Consider the following 25,291-nt stretch of genomic DNA (forward strand, 5'->3'; position numbering starts at 1 on the left):
TGGTTTTATGTTGGGAAATATTTTTAAGAAAAATAAAAAACTGAAAAATCTTGCTTGCGTAAGTATTCAACCCCTGTGCTGTGGAAGCTCCCAGTTTGCACCGATGAAAGAAATTGCCACCTGTGAACCATTAAAGTTGCTGTCACATTTTCTGGATAAAATCCCCACTGTTGAAGGATCATTGGTAAGGCTGTGAATTTGAAGGAAAATAAAGACCAAAGAGCATTCTACAGAAGTTAGAAATAAAGTAATACAAATGCATAGATTAGGGAAAGGGTACAAAATAATATCAAAGTGTTTGGATATCCCAGTGAGCACAGTTGGATCAATAATCAGGAAGTGGAAGCTGCATCACACCACCCAGGCACTGCCAAGAAAAGGCCGTCCCTCAAAACTCAGCACTCAAACAAGAAGGAGACTTGTGAGAGAAGCCACAGAGAGGCCAACAATCACTTTGAAGAAGCTACAGAGTTCAGTGGCTGGGAGTGGAGTAATGGTCCACCAGTCAACCATATCAAGAGCTCTGCATAACACTGGCCTGTATTAGAGGGTGGCAAAAAAGAAGCTGTTACTCAAAAAGTACCATCTGAAAGCACATCTGGAGTTTGCCAGAAAGCATGAGAGTGACCCAGCTGCGATGTGGGAAAAGGTTTTGTGGTCAGATGAGACCAAGATAGAGCTTTTTGGCCAAAACTCAAAGCGCTATGTGTGGCGCAAACCTAACACTGCCCATGCCTCAAGACACACCATCCCTACAGTGAAGTATGGTGTTGGCAGCATCATGCTATGGGGATGCTTCTCATCAGCAGGGACTGGGCATCTTGTTCCAATTGAAGGAAGAATGGATGGAGCAAAATACAGGAAAATGCTGCAAGAGAATCTGCTTCAGTCTGCTAAAAAACTGAAGCTTGGGAGGAAATTCACCTTTCAGCAGATCCCAAGCACAAGGCCAAAGCAACATTGGAGTGGCTCAAGAACAAAAAGGTGAATGTCCTACAGTGGCCCAGTCAAAGTCTTGATCTCAATCCCATTGAGAATCTGTGGCACTATTTGAAAATTGCGGTCCACAAGCGTCGTCCAAACAACCTGGAGCAAATGTGCCAAGAAGAATGGGCCAAAATCACTCTGTGTGCAAAGCTGGTACATACTTACCCCAAAAGACTTAAAGCTGTTATTGCAGATAGAGGTGTTGATAATACATTATATCACCATGGGTCAGAGCTTGTTTTCAAAAAAGGGCCAATCACTAGTGATATCTATATGCCTCTAGCCTATAAAAAAAAAAAAAAAACAGAATTATGTAAATGGTTTTTCTTTTGGGAAACCGAAGCGTAGGTGAAACTTTGAATGAGTCTGAATCTTGCACCGTTGACTCTAATCCAAGTAGTGAATCAAAGCAAAAGTGCTGTGCCCTTTCTCCCTGAATTCTGCCAGAGCTACAGCGGTTCCCTATCCCATTCTGAAAATGTGCTTTTTAAAAAAAGATTTGGGTGGCACTTAAAAGAACCTTTTATGGTTAAATGGATGTTTTGTTGCTTCTGCCCCCAGTCTACTGTATGTCTGTATGCATCTTCTTCCCCATCTGCACAGCTGTGTGATCTGTGACGCAGAGCATTTATAAAAGCATCTTGACAATTTCTGCAGTACCTTTCTCTCCACAAATTTGTCCCAGTACAATGGTATCAACTCTTCTGTGTGCCCTGCATTGTTTTTAATTGCTTCTTAACACTGGCCCAGTAGTTCTTCATGCTGTCCAGCCATAAACTGCAAAGTCAGTTTGATAAGTGACCGGGTATTCCATAATGCGAACGTCTTTCTCGTCATTGTGAAGCGGTAGCGCTGATCTGGTATGGATACCTTCAGTCACTTCCCTGGATAACAAAGGATGATTTAAAACAAAACAATACAAAAAAAACAGCACCTGATACTGTTGCAGATCTTCTGAAGAAGGGTCTGTATGACTAAACGCAGACTCATTTGTGCTATGATGAAAATGGGCATTAATGTTTTAATTTAAAATGTAATGAACAAACCCAGAATTCTAAGACTTGTAACAAATCGAAAACTGCATTTTCAATGGCCATGTTCAATTCAACATCTATAAATCACTTTTTTTTTTAGTTAATACATTTTTTGTTCTAAGGAACCATTTTTTCTTTGCTCAGTTTTAGGCAGAAGGATATTTTATAAAAATGTAATTTTGTTAGTTAAATGTTTTTACATTTTTTTAATTTTAGTTAGTTAACCCATTTTATAAGTGCAATAAGGCATTTCAGAGTATGTGATATATAATATCATGGTGACGATAGTAGAGTTTATCACCCTGTTGTGCCTTATTGCTTATATATATTTAGAGGAAGTTATTGTGAGTAGATCAGATTCTGGGGATATATGGATGTGTCTTTGCCACTACGTCACACTTGTAGTCTTACTCCTTGAAAACACAAGTTATTTCACGTACTGTAAAATCATTTTTATATACTAAAACTTAATTACCTAATGAAACCTGGGTATTTAATACCACAACTTTTTCATTATACAGGTAGCTCTGATTTTGAATTTACAAACTAGGATGTGTGTTACTGATACAGCTGTCTGATTGGTGATTAGGGACAGAAATACATACGTTCCGGGCAAAGTCTAATAAAATCCACTTTATTAGACACAGCTAGTTTCATAGCCCCCCTGATTAGGTAAGGCAAGGTGGATTAGTGTAAGCAAGGCTCAATAAAACAGATATTTTGTTTTATTTTCTAATAACTTCGTACTTACTGATCCTTTTTGAAGCAGTATGTTTTGTAGATGGAGGTTTGTTGTAAAGTAAGAAACACAAGTGTATGTACACTCTATTTTTGAAGAGACCAGAAAAGAAACATTGAGCAACAACATTCTGTAAAACCACTTCAAAGCCAAATGAATGTCATTTTTAAAGAAAATGGGGAGACACGAAATAGAATTCTCGCTCTTCAATGCAGAAGTATGAGAGATAACATGGTACTCAGAGGGATCAAAGAGTAGAAAGGTGAAGACTCTGAGTCTGTTATCAAAACTTTCATGCGGAATTCATTAAAACTTCCAGATGAAACTGCACAGAAAATCATGTTTCATCGAGTGCATCGCATCGGCAGAAGACAAATCACGCAGACCAGAGAAGCACTTCCTCGACCCATAGTGGCTAAATTTGAACACTACAAAGAAGGAGCTGGTTAAGAGCTGCAGAAGACAACTGAAAAGTAAAGACTTTGGCATTAGTGATCACTTCACAAAAGAGATCTTAGAAAGGCATGCGAAACTGTATCCTATTTTCCAATCATATCGGCAAAAAAACAGTCATGTTAAACATGACAAACTATATGTCGAAGGCCAGCTATGCAGAGATCCTAATATAAAAACATGGCTATACCACGACTACAGAATCGATTACAGACTGAAGGTACTCTTTTCATCACCCACGGTATATGTGTTGGTGGTTTAGATTATTATTATTTAAAAAATAAGTTCCCAAAGTTTTGGTGATGGAGGGCCAGTTTCTGGAGGTTGCATGGGATGGGGGGCCGCACAAGAAAATGCACCACTCAAGAAACCGGAACATGTCCCAAATCATACCTTTTTTAAATATTTAAATTAGGAATGTATATTACTACCACTAGCAGCTTTAAAATGTATTTCTATTTTATCCTGTGTCTTGGTGCCACAACAGGCTTAGGTTTGAGCACCAATATCATGCTGTCACATCTTACATCGTCCTGGTCACAACAATTAAATAAGATAATACCGAAATAGGTACTCTTCAAACTATACCAATTTAACTCTTTTGTGGGTTATTCTTCAGTAGTGTGGCAGATTGCATCTTGACTTGTACAACTGACCACTTCACTAAGAGCTGAATATATGTAGAGCTAATATACTAAGAGCTGAAATTATGTAAATTGCCTCATGGTGTGGACATTTAGAGCTATTTCCATAGTAAATGTGCAGAAATAAAACACAGGCGTTACTGTATTTTACCTTGATGTTTTTATTTATTTATTCTTTCTGAAATCAACAAAATAATCACATCTTTCTATTTAAAGTGCAGCATTAATTATTCATAAATTTGCCATTACATTGGCGCTTTTTATGCAATTACATATGATTGCTACATAACATCCTACTAGCTACTGTACTGTAGCCTAACTGTAGTCTTATTCAGAAACACTGTACAAAAAAGAAATGTAACAGTAACAATTTTAAGCTGTAGCCAGTACTGTTACTACAGTAGTACTTTCCCTAACAAAAGATCCAAGTTGATCACCAAAATTACTATACTGTACAAAGAGCATTTCCCGATGTAGTTGAAGATGAATACAGTTTTGCTCTTAAAATAATAAATAAAATTTACAACAGAAAAAGTGTATGTATACTGAACTGTAATGTTTCTTGCAGTCGCTCTGTTAACATTACAGAAGCTAGCAAGCTACTTCAGCTTGCATAAAGTAACGTTAGGTTATTACAATAACCATGGTTCCCTGAAAGAGAATGACAACCATTACCGAATGGTAAAGAGCCCCTCTCTGACCGTCAATCACTGAGCATATATAAAAAAAGCTGCCCTATGAGGGCCTTACTGTGAGGGGGAAGTCCCTCTCACCTCCTGTTGAAGAAGGATGTCCTCACTGTAACATGTCGCCATTTTGTTTCAAAATCAGAGGACAGCTGGGGACACTACCTCGAAGGGTAATGGTTGCCATTCTTTTTCAGGGAACCAGGATTATGGTAATAACCTAACGTTCCCTTTCAATTGAATGACAACCATTACCGAATGGAAAGCTGTGCCAAAGCTGTCGTGGCTCCAGATTACCGACAATACAGCCTCACAGCCATAGCCACAGAGCCCACATGACGCGTAAGGGCATGCCACCTGCAACATCCTAGATCCCAGAGAGGGTCTTGCTTGGTTTGCCACAAGGCAGAAAAAACGCTCAAATGTCTGACTACCTGTCCATGTAGCAGCATTGCATAATTCATCTAAGGAGGCGCCATGAAGGAGAGCCCACGAAGTTGCCTGGCCCCTGGTAGAATGGGCTGTAATGTCCCCCAGTAAGGGGGAGTCCGTCTGTTCATACGCCAAGCATATCGCATCTGCCCATAGCAGACAAACAGCTGGTTGGACTGTCTCCAAGATGCTGTCCTATCCAGGTAACAGTGCAGAGCCCGAATTGGGCATAGCGTGTGCTGTTTACGGTCCCCCTCAGACTCATGTGGGGGAGGTCTGAAAGTTTCCAAAACCACTGATTGTTTAATATGGAATGAGGATACCACCTTTGGCAAAAAGGATGGATTTGTTCTTAATGCTACCATTGTGAGTCATTCCCTGTGAAATCCATGCATGTGTCATCAATGGACAGCGCATGAAGCTCACTTACTTGTCTGGCAGACATAATGGCTGTTAAAAACGCCACCTTCAAGGAAGCAGGGACGCTATGGGCTCGAATGGGGGACCCATAAGAACCCGTATTACCAGTTCTAGATCTCACTTGGGGACCATGCTTTTCATGGGAGGACGAAGACTCCGAGCCTCTTTTAAGAAATTGCACTGCCAGGAAATGTGCCCCAGGGGACACAGAGTCAATTTTGTCGTGGCACAGTGATATTGCTGTCAGGTATACCTTCAAAGTGGATGCTGATTTTCCTACGTCAAACAAGTGTTGTAAGAAGGTTAGTATCGTCTCAATAGGGCTGGTCATTGTGACCTTCGGCATTGCACCAGTCTTGGAAAACTTTCCATTTGTATTTGTACTGGGCTCTAGCAGACTGTAGTATTTCTACTACTGCATCTGGCAAACCTCATCTGAACAGACTGCTCCGTTCAACGGCCAGACCCAGAGTTGGAGGGGCATCTGGGTACAACCAGCAAAACCTGTGCTCTCTCCACCCTGATCCTGTCTAGTGTCAGGGGTAATAATTGCAGCGGAGGGAATGCATACAATAGCCCCTGTGGCCAGGGGTGAGCTAGCGCGTCTACTCCCAGGGGGCCCCCGTCTCTCTCCATGGAGAACCATAGGGGGCAGTGAGTGGACTCGGCTGTGGCAAAGACGTCGACTCGTGCAGGTCTAAACCTCTCCCAAATCTATTTCACCACTTGAGGATGCAGTCTCCATTCCGAGCTGTCTGGAGCTCTTCTGGACAGGAGGTCTGCTGCCTTGTTGTCCACACCAGGGAGGTGAACCGCCCTGATGGAACACAAGTTTCTGTGCATCCAGGACAGGAGTCTGTGCGCTGCATGGTGAAGGCCCGATGAGCACAGGCCGCCCTGGTGTTTTATGTAGGCTTCCACTGTGATATTGTCCGCCCGGACCAGCACGTGTTTGTGCGCCAGTTACTGGTGAAAATGGGACAATGCCATGCTCCCTGCTTGCATCTCTTCGGCATTGATGTGCGCTTGCTGCCAATGTCCCTCCCCACTGACCTCTTATTCCTCTCCCATTCCAAACCACTCCCCAACCCAGGCTGTAGTGACCACTTCCCTTCTGTGGAGGGATCCGAGGGGAGATCAGAGGCGCAGATTGCCAGGACGGAGCTACCACTCCAGGTCTTCCGGCATTGTCTGGACACTCGCACTCGCACCTTGAGCGTATTTACCCAGGCTTGATGCGGGCGCATTCGTAGCAGCCGTAGTGGAAGGATTCTCGAGGCAGCTGCCATCAGCTCCAACAATCCTTTGATATAATTTGACATGTTTAAGAGCGTCCTCTCTGAATAGGGAGAGTGTGGCCTCCAATGACCGAATCCTGTCTTCCGATAGTGAGGCAAGCATGCTCACAGAGTTCAGTTTGATCCCCAGGAACACTGGACTGAGACGGTACGAAGTTGCTTCTCTGTTGATGTATTGAGAGCCCTAACTTCATCACATGATCTATGACCTGTTTTGTGTGCGCCTCTGCGCGTGGTTTGAAATGCGCGCAAACTAACCAATCGACCAGATAGTTTAGGCTCTGAATACCCCTCAGCCAGTGGAGGCAGTGCTGCATCCATGCACTTGAAAATGTGCGGGCGCCAGCTAGAGGCCAAATGGCAGCACGCAAAATCTGTACGCTTTACCTTGAAAGGTGAAGCAGAGAGATTTTCGGTGCACGGGACTCCAGCTGGAGAAACAGTTACCCCTGGCCTGCGGTGGTCCCCTGCTGCTGGCTCTGCCTCTGCCTCTGCCTGTTTGTCTACTCTGTAGTGGAGGGCGGTGTTCAGACCCTTTTACCCCAGCAGGCTGTGAATCTTGTGTGCTGATGGTAAGCCGGAAGGCGCGAAAACTTGGAGGCGACCTCCGTGGCCTTGTGGAACCTCTCAAGGCTCACATCAATGGTCGCCCCAAATGTCTGCCCCGGTGTAATGGAAGCATTCAGTAACGCCACCTTCTCAGTCTCCACGACCTTGGCTTGCATCAGCCACAAATGCTGGCGAGCGGCCACCATCGACCTGCCTGATGCTTGGGCTAACTCCTGCATTAGTTTAGTCATCACCCTTGCTACCACCTAGAGCTCCCCTATGTCTGCCTCCATAGATCTTTCCTGCAGCCTCCCTGCTAACTGGGTCTGGTAGAGCACCAGTCTAGCCATGGCGTTCGCTGCCCTGACAGCCCTGCCAATGCGCTACCTTTTTAAGCATTGCATCCTTTGTCCTGCAAGGCTTGGACAGGCAGGTTGAGTCCTTATCCCCCTTGGTGAAGGTGGAACCTTGCACCAATACCGTGACCCTGTCCCCGATGGTGGGGAATGTGCCTAGGCCCGCTTCCTGGGCTCCTGCAGTGTGTAGCAGAGACTCTGCTGTTATGGAGGCTGAGGGTGCAGACTCTGGGTTGCTCCAGGAGGAGCACACCAATTCCAGGAAGTCCTGGCATAAAGGGAGGGCATGCTGTGGGTGCCCTTTCTGCTGGAGGAAACGGTTCCCCTTTCCCTCTTGTTCTGCCGGCCAGAGAATGCGGCAAGGGCGGTAAGGAGCCCCCCGCCGTTGCCTGCCCAATGGAAGTAGCTGTGTCCGAGATGTCCGATCTGGACGCCGTGAAGGACAGCTCGCCTGGCTAGCGAGGTCTAGGTAATGGGGATGGGGAAAAAGACTGTGGGGGCTGGGGCTACCCGGTGGTAGGGGGCAGTCTGCCCTGTGATTTTAGTAGAGCCGTTACAGTCTCCGTTAACTCTGCAAGCACTGCTCAGCCGAGCTTGGGCGCCTCCGAGGCGACTCCGACAGGGATTGTCTGTGCGCCTGCGTAGGAAAGGGGAGCGGTGCCTGCGGGGTGACCGTCTGTCCCCTGGTGAGCATCCCCTCAAGCGGTACCGCCTCGGCAGTGACCATCTCGCTTCCCCTGAGAGGTGTCTGCGCCTAGGTACCGGTGGTGGGGAAGGGGAGGGTAACACAGGTGTGCGGGAGAGCTCTCTGGTCCCTGTAGCAGGGGGGGTCCTAGAGTACCTCTGCGGAGGCCCTTGGACCACGGACCTCATTCTCCCATGGCTTGGGGAGAGAGACTCTGCTGGGGATAGGGCTGCTCTCCGGCGCTTAGTTCTTCTAGAGAACTTCCTATACGGAGAGCAGTCCAGCTCACTTGCCAGTGCTTTGGCAGCATGTTCTGACCCTAAACATCTGGTGCTGGACCAGATTAAATCGGCTTAGAGGATGGTGCTGCGAGTATGCAGAGTCTCCTTACAACACCAACACGGTATATCAAACGACACAAGGTAGTGTGTAGTGAAAAAAAGTAATGGCCGCTCTTGCAAGAGGGGTCGAAACCAGCTCTAGTCAGTAAACTGACGGGAGACTCAAGCAAGAGCTCTCTTAATAATGCTCAAAAGTGTAATTTTACCGTGGATGTTAATATATTTGAAGGTTGAAACCAACATATCAGCCAAATTCGGACAAGAAAGCACAAAGCAATCTGTGACCTGTCTCAGTGAAGTGAGAGAGAAAATGGTAATGTTACTGTGAGGACGTCCTTCTTCAACAGGAGGTGGGAGGGACTTCACAGCAGGGCCCTGATAGGGCAGCATTTTTATATATGGTCAGTGATTGACGGTCAGAGAGGGCTCTTTTCCCATTCGTTAATGGTTGTCTTTCAATTGAAAGGGAATCTAATGTTATTTAGATGGTACCTTCACGTCTTGATATCATAGTCTTTGAGCATTTTCCCCTGTGGAAAGCGATAGGAGATGACAAATAATTTTAAGTAGAAGCGCCTTTTCTTTTCTTAGGAGGTTCCATGTTATTTTCCTTCAGCAAGGCATATATATATGCATATGTGCTACTGTGCACTATAGGCACCATTATTTTTTTTAAAGGGACAGTGCACATATAATAATCGTAACAACTTAATAAAATTGGCTTGAGAGGGTCCAGATTTGATACAAAACATGTAAAAAATGTATGTTAGCAATCAAAGTTCATAAAAATTCCCTGTGTATTATTAATTTCCACCAAATAACATGCGCAATTTTTTACGAAAATTTTCAGAAAATGTAATAATAAAGCAAATAGTCAGAAAGGGGGTGGGGGGGTTGAGGCTAGGCTTTGGGGGGCCGCACTAAACATCCTCGCTGGCCGCACTTTGGGAACCTCTGGTTTAGAGTATGACCTGAAGCAGAGTTGTAATGACTTGAGTCATTGACTCGACTCAAGTCAGACTTGAGACGCAATTTTTGATGGCTCGACTCCAACTCCAGTCACTGTCATCAAATGACTCGACTCGAGTCACAGCAAGAAAAGACTTGACTCGAGTCAATGTTCAAAAGACATGACTCAATTCGAGTCTCACACAAAAGTCTCCATCTGACTCGAGTCATTGTCTTTGTGATAAAATACATTTTAAAAATCTAAACACACGCAGTGGTAGCCTCTCTCTACAAGCAGTCATCTTGTAGCGTAAACAGAACGGGCTTGTGCAGTGAATGTCAAGACCGTTGCCAAGGAAACACTTTTCTAGCCTATAGCGCCATTCTATGATCAAAACTTCATAAGCAGCAAACCGGAATCAAGCATAATATGAGGTGGGAAGAAGACATCGGTTTACGTTAACTCTACATTCGACAATATGGAAAGCAGCACACTGAAAGTACCTGCGATGGTGGAGTTCTCTTTCAAAGATTACACTATTGACCGGGAGAAGAACAAGCAGGCTGCATCTTGTCGACACTGTAAAGTATGTGAAATACTTGGAACATCGTCTTCTAACCTCACCCGACATTTGAAGACTAAGCACCCTGACAGGTAAGTGTGTGTATGTGTATGTATATATATATATATATATATATATATATATATATATATATATATATATACACACACACACACACACACACACACACACACACACACACAGTACCAGTCAAAAGTTTGAGTACACTTGCTGGAAAGTAGGATTTTTTGTCATAATTGACAATGTTTTACGTCGTATACGTTTCTGTAATTACTTGAAAATGAAAACACATGTTACAATATACAAAACAAAACATAAGGGGTATCAAAGCAATGTTCAAGAAAATTCAAAATTGTCTCTAAATCTTGGATTCCTCCAAATAGCTACCCTTTGCTTAATAACAGCCTGTGGCAAAGTGCCCGCCCCTGTGTGTATTTTGTGTTGTGTGTTAATGTTGGTGTATAGTCATTGGTGCACAGGATATAAACATGTCTGTGTAACACGAGTGTTTAAAATGTATATCTGTATTTAGGCACGAGGATTGCACAGCACTTCACGTGCAAGTAAAACGTAATAATATGTGAGCATGGAGAATTGCACTTTATTAATTCACATGCAGTTGTACCGCGACTCCAATTGAATGATTGATTAGCAATAGAGTCTCTGTACAGCTGCATAAAAACTGCATGTTTTCACCCACTCGGGGTTGTGTGTTCGGTGAGTGGAGAACGGAATAGGAGACGGCAGTACTAATTGTGATAAAAATAGTAGTTAAATATCTGCTCACTGTGTTTGTCTGTATAGTCAGTTTTGTTTGTCTCTTTGTTTTGGAGAATGTGCCGTGTCCTGTGTTTTTGTTTGTTACAACCTTTTTATTTACTGTTCTGTTCAGTCATTAAATGCTGAGGGAAACCATTCCCTCAGCTCCATCAAACTCCACCTCTCTCTGTTGTTTATTTCCTGGTTCCTGTTTCTGGTCTGATGTCCCCCACTCCGGCCATCTTTGTGACAAGTGGTGTCAGAACCGGGACTGCCAGCGCCTCCTAGACGCAGAGCAGAGCAGGAACCGCAGTTTCTTGTTTTATAAAAAAAAATAATAATAAAAAAAAAAAAGTAAAAAAAAAGATCAAAACAAAAAAATATGGAATGCTGGAGAGATGGCTGCACGGTCCTGGAGGAGCTCCTCAGTGGTCTGGAGGACCAAGGCTGGTGCCTTGCCTGCAGGGTGTATGGGCACGTGGTGGCTGTCTACCCCTACCAAGAGAAAGAGGAGGAACTGGCCCAGGAGAGGAAGGTGAGGAGAAGGAGGCAGAGAAGGGCAAATGGGAAGAGGAAGGCAAAGCATCAACCGCCCAAGTCTCCACCAGCAGAGGAAGAATGCCTGCTGGTTTTGCCTCCAGAGGCAAAGGGAGAGCCACAACCTGCATGGAAGGAGGCCGAACGTCCACAGCCCAAGAGGGAGGAGTCAGTGCACCCACAGCCCGAAAAGGGGGAGTTGGAGTGTCCACCAGCAGAGGGAGCGTGCCTGCTGGTTCTGCCTCCAGCGTCGGTGGGAGATGCCCTGCTTGTTCGAGGGCTACCATCGAGGGAGATCTGGGACTTGCTGACGGACCCTGATGGTGGCCTGGAAAGAGACCTCCCAAAGGTGATTAACCTGCTGTGGGCCCAAGATGGGGAGCGTTGGGAAACTTGGGAACAGCAACACCACCCAGTGTTCCTCTGAGACATTGCAGCCATGGTGTTCAACTACCTGGCTGCTGATTTGGGAGGGGTCCCGCCTCTGGTCTCATCAGGAGAAGCCCTGACACTGTCTCCAGGACAAGAGGGAGAGGAACCAACACACCAGTCTCCTGCAAGTGAAGGAGACCCTCACCAGTCCCCTGCAAGTGAGGGAGACCCTCAGCAGTCCCCTGCAAGTGAGGGAGAGCCTCACCAGTCCCCTGCAAGTGAGGGAGAGCCTCCGTCATCAGGAGACTACACGCCACTCCCACCTCCATCCCCAGGAGACTACACACCTAACCCTAACCCCGTCCACCAGCAGAGGGTGAATGCCTGCTGGGTCCCCGTCCACCAGCAGATGGTGAATACCTGCTGGGTCCCCGTCCACCAGCAGAGGGTGAATGCCTGCTGGGTCCCTTTCCACCAGCAGAGGATGAATACCTGTTGGTATCACTTCCCCAACCAGCAGAGGATGCATGCCTGCTGGTATCACTTCCCCCACCAGCAGAGGATGAATGCCTGCTGGTATCTGCCTCCCCCACCATCAGAGGAGAGGAGCAGGAGCTGCCTGCTAGGCTGCTAAGGGAAGCATGGGGAAGAACTGCCCAGCCGCAGTGGCCAAGATGAGAGCTAACACCAGCACTCCAGCTTGTTCTGACTCCATGTCTTGCTTCGCCCAAGGATGCCTGTCTCGCTTTGCCCAAGGATGCCTGTCTCGCTTTGCCCAAGGATGCCTGCCTCGCATCGCCCGGGGTTGCCAGCCGCTCCGCATCGGCCGGGGTTGCCAGCCGCTCCGCATCGCCTTTGGTCGCTAGAACTGCTTCTGGGTTGCAGTCAGCTCTGCTTGGCTGCAGGGGTCATTGTGTCCGGAGCCACACCAGAGGGAGGTGCAGGCTATGATAAAGGGGGGAGAGGTCAGGACCTTCGTCATGACGGATCTAGCTGCCACTTCTCGGAGGTCCCTCCCCCCTCTCCACTGCGGTCGGGTAAGCCGCAGTGGTCTTACACCAGCATCTCCCCGCTGGTTTGGGACGCCTGTCAACGCTTCCCTGGGCTTTCTCCCTAGACGAGGACCGATACTTTTTCCCCCCCTCTCCAGACCTCTTATCGGAAGGGGACGTCGAACAGGACGCGACCTGAACAGGTCCGACTTCCTCAGTCAGACCCTCGACAGTCTGGGTAGCAGGCAGCACATCTAAGAACATAAGACCATAAGAAAGTTAACAAACCTTCTTTGTTCAAGACTGAACAGATTCAATTCTTTTAGCCTGTCTGCATATGACATGCCTTTTAAGCCCGGAATAATTCTGGTCGCTCTCTTCTTTGCACTCTTTCTAGAGCAGCAATATCTTTTTTATAGCGAGGTGACCAGAACTGAACACAATATTCAAGATGTCTTACTAGTGCATTGTACAGTTTTAACATTACTTCCCTTGATTTAAATTCAACACTTTTCACAATGTATCCGAGCATCTTGTTAGCCTTTTTTATAGCTTCCCCACATTGTCTAGATGAAGACATTTCTGAGTCAACAAAAACTCCTAGGTCTTTTTCATAGATTCCTTCTCCAATTTCAGTATCTCCCATATGATATTTATAATGTACATTTTTATTTCCTGCGTACAGTACCTTACACTTTTCTCTATTAAATGTCATTTGCCATGTGTCTGCCCAGTTCTGAATCTTGTCTAGATCACTTTGAATGACCTTTGCTGCTGCAACAGTGTTTGCCACTCCTCTACTTTTGTGTCGTCTGCAAATTTAACAAGTTTGCTTACTATACCAGAATCTAAATCATTAATGTAGATTAGGAATATCAGAGGACCTAATACTGATCCCTGTGGTACACCGCTGGTTACCACACTCCATTCTGAGGTTTTTCCTCTAATCAGTACTTTCTGTTTTCTACATGTTAACCACTCCCTAATCCATGTACATGTGTTTCCCTACTGCATTCAGTTTGAGAATTAATCTTTTGTGCGGGACTTTGTCAAAAGCTTTCTGGAAATCTAAATAAACCATGTCATATGCTTTGCAATTATCCATTATCGATGTTGCATCCTCAAAAAAATCAAGCAAGTTAGTTAGGCACGATCTCCCTTTCCTAAAACCATGTTGACTGTCTCCCAGGACCCTGTTACCATATAGGTAATTTTCCATTTTGGATCTTATTATAGTTTCCATAAGTTTGCATATAATAGAAGTCAGGCTTACTGGTCTGTAGTTACCTGGTTCAGTTTTGTTTCCCTTTTTGTGGATCGGTATTACGTTTGCAATTTTCCAGTCTGTCGGTACCACCCCTGTGTCAAGAGACTGCTGCATGATCTTGGTTAGCGGTTTGTAAATTACTTCTTTCATTTCTTTGAGTACTACTGGGAGGATCTCATCCGGCCCAGGGGATTTGTTTATTTTAAGAGCTCCTAGTCCCTTTAACACTTCTGCCTCAGTTATGCTAAAGTTATTTAAAACTGGATAGGAACTGGATGACATGTGGGGCATGTTGTCAGTATCTTCCTTTGTAAAAACTTGTGAAAAGTAATCATATTTAATATATTTGCTATTTTTTTTCTTCCTCTACGATTTTGCCATTTGTATCTCTTAAACATTTAATCTCCTCTTTGAATGTTCTCTTGCTGTTGTAATATTGGAAAAACATTTTGGAATTGGTTTTAGCTCCCTTAGCAATGTTTATTTCTATTTCTCTCTTGGCCTTTCTAACTTCCTTTTTGACTTGCGTTTGCAGTTCTGTGTACTCTTTCTGCGTACTTTCTTTTTGGTCCTTTTTAATGCTCTGTAAAGTGCCTTTTTTCGCTGAATATTTTTTTTAATTGATCTATTAAACCATTTTGGCCATTTAGATTTGTCTACTTTAGGGATTTAATTGTTTTGCGCCTCTAGTACTACATTTTTGAAGAACAACCATTCTTTTTCTGTGGGTGTTTTCTCTATTTTACTCCAATCTACTTCTGTTAGTCTCTGTTTCATACCTTCATAGTTTGCTTTTCTAAAATTGTAAACCTTAGCTTTAGTCATTACTTTTGGGGTTTTAAAAAACACTTCAAATGAGACCATGTTGTGGTCTGAGTTTGCCAGTGGTTCTCTGACCTCTGTTTTAGTTATTCTATCTTCGTTATTTGAAAAGACTAAATCAAGGCATGCCTCCCCTCTAGTGGTGCCTTCACAAATTGTGTTAGGAAGCAGTCATTTGTCATTTCCACCATTTCTATTTCATCCTTCGCGCTACCCATCGGGTTTTCCCATTTTATTTGGGGGAAGTTGAAATCCCCCATTAGTATGGCTTCTCCTTTGCTACACACATTTCTAATGTCATTGTATAACAGATTATTTTGCTCACTGTCTGAATCTGGCGGTCTATAGCATGCTCCTGTTATTATGCCCTTTGAATTTTTGTATGTTTTTCTCACCCATATTGATTCGGTTTTATTTTCTTTGTCCAGGTTTAACACCTGGGCTTCAAGACTGTTTCTTATGTATAGCGCTACCCCTCCTCCTCTTCTGTCCTGCCTGTCTTTCCTATACAGTGTATACCCACATTCGTCCCCATCACTCTCAGACAACCACGTTTCAGTAACACCTATCACATCATAGTTACCTGTTAGTGCAGTAGCTTCAAGTTCTAGAATTTTGTTTCTGATACTTCTAGCATTTAGATAAATACATTTAATGGTTGTCTTACCTGAGTTGTTGTTCTTGTTTTGATGCGGTCTCCCTTCTGTTTTTTTTGTTGATTTCTCCCCCCTTCCTTTCTAGTTTAAATGCTTCCGAACCTGCTCGAGGATCTTTTCTCCGAGTAGACTAGTTCCCTTGTTATTTAAATGCAGTCCATCCCGTCTATACAGATAGTCCTTGTTGTAGAATGTGGTCCAATGATCAAGATAGGTGAAGCCTTCCCGTGTGCACCACGTCTTCAGCCATTCGTTTTGATTAATTATTTCCAGCTGTCCATATGGTCCTTTGCAAGGTGCGGGTAGTATACCAGAAAATACCACAGTTTTGGTTTTCTCTTTTAATTTCCTTCCTAGCTCTCTGAATTTGTTTTGCAGGGATTTTGGTCTGTCTCTTCCAATGTTGTTTGTACCGATGTGGACGACTACTACCGGGTCGTCTCCTGTTCGTTCTAGGAGCCTGTCCACGTTCTCAGTGATGTGCTTGACCGAGGCTCCCGGAAGGCAGCACACTGTTGTAGTAAGGGGGTCCAAACTGCGAATTGAACTTGCTGTGTTTCTCAATATGGAGTCCCCAACAATCATGACCTCCCTTCTTTTTGCTGTCTGGCCACCACTGTTAATAGGGTCCTGGATGTTGTTCCTTTCATTCTCTTGTTGTTGGTTTTGCTCATCAAAATTTTGAAGTGACTCAAATTTGTTGGTTGTTTTGATTTCTGGTGGTTGTGTTTGACCAAGTTTCTTTTTTTCCCTGCTTCTGCCTACCTGAACCCAGCTGTTCTGACCTTCTATCTCCCTGGTGGCTTTCAGTCTGTTAGGGGTGATGCAGACTTCCATGAATTGTGGGTGTGCCAGTTCCTCAAGATCCTGTTGCTGTCTCACTTCTTCCAGCTCCATTTCTAGCATACGTACTAGTTTATGCAAATCCTGGATCGCGCGGCACTTTACGCACACTTGGTTTAGCTCCGCTGGGTTTTCTCGGATTTCCCACATCAAGCAGGTGTCACAGATTACTGGCTTGAAGACCATGTTGAGGTTTTTTTTTTTTTTTTTTGAAGTTTAGTTTCTTCTGCAGCCGTCAACCTGCTTTCAAACTGCTTCGAAACTGCTCTGTACTTTTCCACGCCTGTACTTCTCCCACTCGCTGTCGCTTCCACTCGCTGTCGCTGGGAAGACTGCCTCGTTTAACTGCGTTGTTCTGCTGTGCTGTTGGCTCCTCCCCTCGCCCGTGTCTCAAAACGGCGCTGAATTTGAATCAGCTGCTCCGAGTTTCAGCTTGTTTGTTATCAGAAAAACACACGCGGCTGTTTGACTTTGAGCTGCTGCTGTGTTTCCCCAATGTCCTCATACAGCGGGAGGAGAGATTGAGATTGCCCTTCACTTTCCTTCTTCGCCAGATAGTTCTTGCACAACTTTGAGGTGTGTTTCGGGTCATTATCTTTCTGAAGAATGAAGGACTGTCCAACTAGCCGTAATCCTGTTGGAATGGCATGCCTCTGAAGTATGTTATGATAGCCATGCTGTTTGAGCTTGCCATGGACTTGGTAAAGATCGCCAACTCTGTCACCAGCAAAGCAACCCCAGACCATGACACTGCCTCCTTCATGCTTGACAGTGGGAAGCACACATGCAGAACTCATGCGCTCACCCTCACTGCGTCTTACAAATACTAAAATTTCAAATTTTGACTCATCGGTCCATAAGACCGACTTCCAGTCCTCAAATGTCCAGTTTCAATGTTTTTTTGGCCCAGGCAAGTCTCTTCCTCTTATTCTGCACTCTTAACTATGGTTTCTTTGCAGCACTTCTTCCAGTTAGGCCAGATTCATGCAATCTCCTCTGAACAATTGATGTTGAAACATCTGTACTTCTAGTAGCATTTAGCTGAGCTTGTATTTCAGGGGCAGTTAATCGCCGGTTTTGCAGACTTGTGACTCGAATGAACTTGTTCTCTGATTCTGAGGTCACCCTTGTTCGGTCCTCGGTCCTCAGTGTCAGTTTCTTCAAATCGTTTGATGGTCTTGGCCACAGCAGTTATAGACACTTACAAAGTTCTTGTGATTTGTCTTCATTTATCTTCATTTCTTAAAGTAATTACAGTCTTTTTTCTTTGCTTAACTGAGCGTATTTTGCCATTTTCTGCTCCTTAACATTCAGGAATGACAAACTTGTGCCTATGCTACCTATATTTATAGTAATCATGGATCCTCACCTGCTAACAATAATTGGTGACAAAAGGTAAATTAGGTAACATGCTAGTTAACTCACAGAACATCTAACAAAGACACTTTTATACTTAGGCCAGTGTTCTAACACCGTGTATTACACATTTCACACTTTTAACTGACTTGGGCTTCAGACTGAAATCCCCTTGCTTTGGGTGACCATTTCATCGAAACTGACAAGATTGACATTTTCATTTAAAAATAACATTTTTAATGCAATTCACTTATGAGTATCAGCTTATATAAGTACACGTATCATATAATGAAATATTAAGTGTTTATAGACAAGTTTATACAGCTAAAAGCATAGGTAATCATGAAAAACCTGATTTCAAGCAGGTGTACTCAAACTTTTGACTGGTACTGTATATATAAAACTAATTTTTTTAGCATGAAACCAAGGCTTAAATTAACATTAAAACAAAACTGAAACTCTGCTGATGTGCTTTTAAATGTTTAATTACCGATCACGGTCTGGGGGGCTACTGTAATAGCCTAATAATAAAAAAAAGAATAGAAACAGGACTGATTAATTTGTCCAAGTCGACTTCAGAAAAATCTTGGACCCCAACAGGTTTGTATATCGAGGCTGTACTGTACTATCAGCCTTTTTACTGTATGCCTTAAAATTGGATTAAAGCAAGCGGTCTTGAACTGTCACAACTATAACTAAGTGACTCGAGTCAGATAGGTGACTCGACTCGACTCGAGCTTGGCATGTCACTGACTCGACTCAAATCCTTACTCCTAAATGACTCCCAATTTTAGTGACTTGGTTACAAATCTGACCTGAAGTATTTTATATAATTTGGTTCTTATCCAAGTAATGCGCTTATTATGCATGCAGCTTTGTATGAATAGTGTATTGGTATTTATGTTTGCAGTGGGTTTTTTTTTGGTATACATACAGATATGCGTGCATTTTATGATTAACCGAATGTGTAGTTTTACCATGTGTAGGTATGCCTTTTCAATTTCTATTCTTAAGTATAGTAAGTAGGTTACCCTCTTTTTCGTCATTATCGTTCTCATGAACACCTTCTCTATATATTTGTATATTCACATGACGGCTTCATCCCTGTATGGGATTATAATCACAATATCTGTGTGTGTGAATTATGCAGTAAAGATGACATATATCTTGCATCATGATGATCACACATGCATCTTGCATATACAGTGGCTTGCAAAAGTATTGACCCCCCTTGGCATTTTTCCTATTTTGTTGACTTACAACCTGGAATTAAAATGGATTTTTTGAGGGTTGGTATCATTTGATTTACACAACATGCCTACCACTTTGAAGATATTTTTTATTGTGAAACAAACAAGAAATAAGAAAACTTGAGCATGCATAACTATTCACTCCCCCAAAGTCAATACTTTGTAGAGCCACCTTTTGCAGCAATTACAGCTGCAAGTCTCTTGGGGTATGTGTCTATAAGCTTGGCACATCTAGCCACTGGGATTTTTGCCCATTCTTCAAGGCAAAACTGCTCCAGCTCCTTCAAGTTGGATGGGTTCCGCTGGTGTACAGCAATCTTTAAGTCATACCACAGATTCTCAATTGGATTGAGGTCTGGGCTTTGACTAGGCCATTCCAAGACATTTAAATGTTTCCCCTTAAACCACTCGAGTGTTGCTTTAGCAGTATGCTTAGGGTCATTGTCCTGCTGGAAGGTGAACCTCCATCCCAGTCTCAAATCTCTGGAAGACTGAAACAGGTTTCCCTCAAGAATTTCCCTGTATATAGCGCCATCCATCATTCCTTCAATTCTGACCAGTTTCCCAGTCCCTGCCGATGAAAAACATCCCCACAGCATGCTGCTGCCACCACCATGCTTCACTGTGGGGATGGTGTTCTCGGGGTGATGAGAGGTGTTGGGTTTGTGCCAGACATAGCGTTTTCCTTGATGGCCAGAAAGCTCCATTTTAGTCTCATCTGACCAGAGTACCTTCTTCCATATGTTTGGGGAGTCTCCCACATGCCTTTTGGCAAACACTAAACGTGTTTGCTTATTTTTTTCTTTAAGCAATGGCTTTTTTCTGGCCACTCTTCCGTAAAGCCCAGCTCTGTGGAGTGTACGGCTTAAAGTGGTTCTATGGACAGATACTCCAATCTCCGCTGTGGAGCTTTGCAGCTCCTTCAGGGTTATCTTTGGTCTCTTTGTTGCCTCTCTGATTAATGCCCTCCTTGCCTGGTCCATGAGTTTTGGTGGGCGGCCCTCTCTTGCCAGGTTTGTTGTGGTGCCATATTCTTTCCATTTTTTAATAATGGCTTTAATGGTGCTCCTTGGGATGTTCAAAGTTTCGGATATTTTTTTATAACCCAACCCTGATCTGTACTTCTCCACAACTTTGTCCCTGGCCTGTTTGGAGAGCTCCTTGGTCTTCATGGTGCCGCTTGCTTGGTGGTGCCCCTTGCTTAGTGGTGTTGCAGACTCTGGGGCCTTTCAGAACAGGTGTATATATAGATCATGTGACAGATCATGTGACACTTAGATTGCACACAGGTGTACTTTATTTAACTAATTATGTGACTTCTGAAGGTAATTGGTTGCACCAGATCTTATTTAGAGGCTTAATAGCAAAGGGTGTGAATACATATGCACGCACCACTTTTCCATTATTTATTTTTTATAATTTTTTGAAACAAGTTATTTTTTTCATTTCACGTCACCAATTTGGACTATTTTGTGTATGTCCATTACATGAAATCCAAATAAAAATCAATTTTAATTCCAGGTTGTAAGGCAAAAAAATAGGAAAAATGCCAAGGGGGGTCAATACTTTTGCAAGCCACTGTATGTGTGTATGTTTATGTGCATTTGAGCGTGTTCATAGCCATACTTATGTGTATGTCCAAATGTATGTGTATGCATCTACCAATACATTAAGTATTTGTTAGATCTCTAAATCGTGATGTATTTATAATTACTGTCACAGTTCAACCCTTATCTTCTATTTATATACAGCATACATTGCCTATAGAAAGTCTACACCCCCTTGAACTTTTTTTTTAACATTGTATTGTGTCAGATACTCAGAGTTTCATGAATTTAAATGATAATTTTTTCCCACATATCTACACACCATACTCCACACTGTTAAGGGGGAAAAAGTTTTTTTATTGAGATAAAAATTATGTATTAAAAATACAAAAATGAAAGATCATACCACATTTACAGTGGAATTTAACGTGCTGGCGATACACTTAGAATCATAGACAGTGCCTATAGAAAGTCTACACAACTTTTTTCACATTTTGTTGTGTCAGTGCCTCAGAGTTTCATGCATTTAAATGATTATTCAAAATACAAAACTGAAAGATCATAATTGGATAAGTCTCCACCCCCCTGAGTTAATACTTGGTGGAAGCACCTTTGGCAGCAATTACAGCTGTGAGTCTATTGGAATAGGTACCAACTTTGCTCATCTAGATTTGGCAATATTTGAATATTCTTATTTACAAAACTGTTCAGCTCTGTCAAGTTCCTTGGGAGGCATTGGTGGACAGCAATCTTCAAGTCATGCCACAAATTTTTGATTGGATTTAGGTCGGGGCTCTGACTGGGACACTCAAGGACATTTACCTTTTTGTTCCTTAGCCACTCCAGTGTAGCTTTGGCTGTGTGCTTTGGGTCGTTGTTATGTTGAAAGGTGAGGCACCCCCAGATCATCACCGATCCTCCACCACATTTCACAGTGGGTGCGAGGCACTGTGGCTTGTAGGCCTCTCCAGGTCTCCGTCTAACCATTAAACGACCAGGTGTTGGGCAAAGATGAAAATTGGACTCATCTTGGGGTGCTTAAGCAAGGCTGGAATCGGGCAGATTTGTCTTTGTGAAGGACGCATGAATCAAGCCAAGTACAAGGTTGTCCTGGAAGAAAACTTGCTTCCTTCTGCTCTGACTATGTTCCCCAACTCTGAGGATTGGTTTTTCCAGTAGGACAATGCTCCATCCCACACAGCCAGGTCAATCAAGGTGTGGATGGAGGACCACCAGATCAAGACCCTGTCATGGCCAGCCCAATCTCCAGACCTGAACCCCATTGAAAACCTCTGGAATGTGATCAAGAGGAAGATAGATGGTCACAAGCCATCAAACAAAGCCGAGCTGCTTAAATTTTTGCGCCAGGAGTGGCATAAAGTCACCCAACATCAATGTGAAAGACTGGTGGAGAGCATGCCAAGACGGATGAAAGCTGTGCTTGAAAATCAGGGTTATTCCACCAAATATTGATTTCTGAACTCTTCCTAAGTTAAAACATTAGTATTGTGTTGTTTAAAAATGAATCTGAACTTATTTTCTTTGCATTATTCGAGGTCTGACAACACTGCATCTTTTTTATTATTTTGACCAGTTGTCATTTTCTGCAAATAAATGCTCTAAATGACAATATTTTTATTTGGAATTTGGGAGAAATGTTGTCAGTAGTTTATAGAATAAAACAAAAATGTTCATTTTACCCAAACGCATACCTATAAATAGTAAAACCAGAGAAACTGATAATTTTGCAGTGGTCTCTTAATTTTTTCCAGAGCTGTATATATACACACACAGTGCCTTGCAAAAGTATTCAGACCCCTGACCAATTCTCTCATATTACTGAATTACAACTGTTACATTGAAATTTCGTTCTATTTGATATTTTATTTTAAAACACTGAAACTCAAAATCAATTATTGTAAGGTGACATTGGTTTTATGTTGGGAAATATTTTTAAGAAAAATACAAAACTGAAATATCTTGCTTGCATAAGTATTCAACCCCCACACATTAATATTTGGTAGAGCCACCTTTCGCTGCAATAACAGCTTTAAGTCTTTTGGGGTAAGTATGTACCAGCTTTGCACACAGTGTCAGAGTGATTTTGGCCCATTCTTCTTAGCAGATTTGCTCCAGGTTGTTCAGGTTGGTTGAATGACGCTTGTGGACCTCAATTTTCAAATAGTGCCACAGATTCTCAATGGGATTGAGATCAGGACTTTGACTGGGCCACTGTAGGACATTCACCTTTTTGTTCTTGAGCCACTCCAATGTTGCTTTGGCCTTGTGCTTGGGATCATTGTCCTGCTGAAAGGTGAATTTCCTCCCAAGCTTCAGTTTTTTAGCGGACTGAAGCAGATTCTCTTGCAGTATTTTCCTGCATTTTGCTCCATCCATTCTTCCTTCAATTGTAACTAGATGCCCAGTCCCTGGTGATGAGAAGCACCCCCACAGCATGATGCTGCCACCACTATACTTCACTGTAGGGATGGTGTGTCTTGAGGCATGGGCTGTTTTAGTTTTGTGCCACACGGCGCTTTGAGTTTTGGCCAAAAAGCTCTATCTTGGTCTCATCTGACCACAAAACCTTTTCCCACATCGGAGCTGGGTCACTCTCATGCTTTCTGGCAAACTCCAGACGCTCTTTCAGGTGGTACTTTTTGAGTAACGGCTTCTTTCTTGCCACCCTCCCATACAGGCCAGTGTTATGCAGAGCTCTTAATATGGTTGACTGGCGCACCATTACTCCACTCCCAGCCACTGAACTCTGTAGCTCCTTGTCACAAAGACGGCTGGAGTGGGTGGCGTCAGACCCAGGAAGAAATGAAATACACAAAGACAGAATAGATGAATTGAAATGATGAGGACGCTTGCTTGTGCCGGTTTATTGCAAAATAAAAGGGTTGGAACAAACAAAAACACAAGGACACGGCACGTGCAGCCAAAACAGAGACAAACACAATGGACTAATACTAAACAAAAATACGGTGAGCAGATATTTTCCTAATATTATTATGATCGCAATTACTACCTCTGTCTCCTATCCCGTTCTCCACTCGCCGAACACCCAACCGCGAGTGGGTGAAAACATGTTGCTTTTATGCAGCTGTACCAAGACTCGATTGCTAATCAGTCATTGAATTGTTGTCTCGGTACAACTGCACGTGAATTAATGTAAGTAAGTGCAAGTCCTCGTGCTCACATAATATTACTTTTTACTTGCACGTGAAGTGCTGTGCAATCCTCGTGCCTAAATACAAATATACATTTTAAACACTCGTGTTACACAGACCCATTTATATCCCATGTACCAATGACTATACACCAACATTTAACAAACCACAGGCACAATATAACAGATAACATACACAGGGGAGGGCACTTTGTCACACTCCTTCAAAGTGATTGTTGGCCTCTCTGTGGCTTCTCTCACAAGTCTCCTCCTTGTTTGAGCGCTGAGTTTTGAGGGACAGCCATTTCTTGGCAGTTCCTGGGTGCTGTGATACAGCTTCCACTTCCTGATTATTGACCCAACTGTGCTCACTGGGATATCCAAACACTTGGATATTATTTTGTACCCTTTCCCTAATCTATGCATTTGTATTACTTTATTTCTAACTTCTGTAGAATGCTCTTTGGTCTTCATTTTCCTTCAGATTCACAGCCTTGCCAATGATCCTTCAACAGTGAGGTTTTTATCCAGAAAATGTGACAGCAACTTTAATGGTTCACAGGTGGAGGCCAATGGTAAGGTAATTGTGTCCTCGTTAGGGCAATTTCTTTCATCGGTGCAAACTGGGAGCTTCCACAGCACAGAGGTTGAATACTTATGCAAGCAAGATATTTCCCAACATAAAACCAGTGTCACCTTAAAATAATTGATTTTGAGTTTCAGTGTTTAAAAATAAAATATCAAATAGAACGAAATTTCAATGTACCATTTGTAATTCGGTAACATGAGAGAATTGGTCAGGGGTCTGAATATTTTTGCAAGGCACTGTATATATAGCTCCGTAATTTTTTGCATTTGAATATAATGATAATCAAAACAATGTTCTTTGTTTTTCTGTTTATGTTCTGTTACATTGTATTTATGTTCATTTTAATACATCCCTTGCATTAATTTGGCTAGATTATGGTATTTGTTTTGATACATGTACAGTGTCGAGAAAAAGTTTGTGAACCCCTTAGGATTTTCACATATTTCAAACATAAAATATTATTAGATCTTAATCTAAGTCCTAATAATAGATAAATATAACCTGATTAAACAAGTGTTAAAAACATGATACCTTTTTCAACATTTATTTATCAACATTCAATATCAATTTGTGAAAAAGTACGTGAACCTTTAAATTCAGTAACTGATGGCACCAGCTTGAGCAGCAATGACTTCAACTAAGCGATTTCTATAACTGTTGGTCAGTCTCTCACATTGGTTTTGAGGAATTTTGGCCCATTTCTCCTTACAGAACTGCTTCAACTTGGTGACATTTGAGGGCTTCCTTGCATGGACAGCTTCAGGTCCTGCCACGACATTTTAATGGGGTTTAGGTCCGGACTTTGACTAGGCCATTCAAAAATGCAGAATTTCTTCTTCTGCACCCACTTTCGACTCGGCTTGAGCTCAGATGGATGGTCTGACATTCTGCTCTAGAATCTTCTGATACAATGCAGAATTCATGGTTGTGTCAATGATGCAATCCGTCCAAGTACTGAGGCAGCAAAGCTGCC

The 25,291-nt window shown here is 43.1% G+C and overlaps 1 long non-coding RNA gene across 1 annotated transcript in view; it reads left to right on the plus strand.

Annotated features, from left to right (window-relative positions):
• Positions 1-25,291, plus strand: part of LOC121297558 — a 48,752-nt gene that overhangs the window by 15,690 nt on the left and 7,771 nt on the right. The gene's annotated exons all lie outside the window — the stretch shown is intronic.

The sequence above is a fragment of the Polyodon spathula genome, chromosome 22 (assembly GCF_017654505.1).
Source record: "Polyodon spathula isolate WHYD16114869_AA chromosome 22, ASM1765450v1, whole genome shotgun sequence".
Taxonomy (NCBI): domain Eukaryota; kingdom Metazoa; phylum Chordata; class Actinopteri; order Acipenseriformes; family Polyodontidae; genus Polyodon; species Polyodon spathula.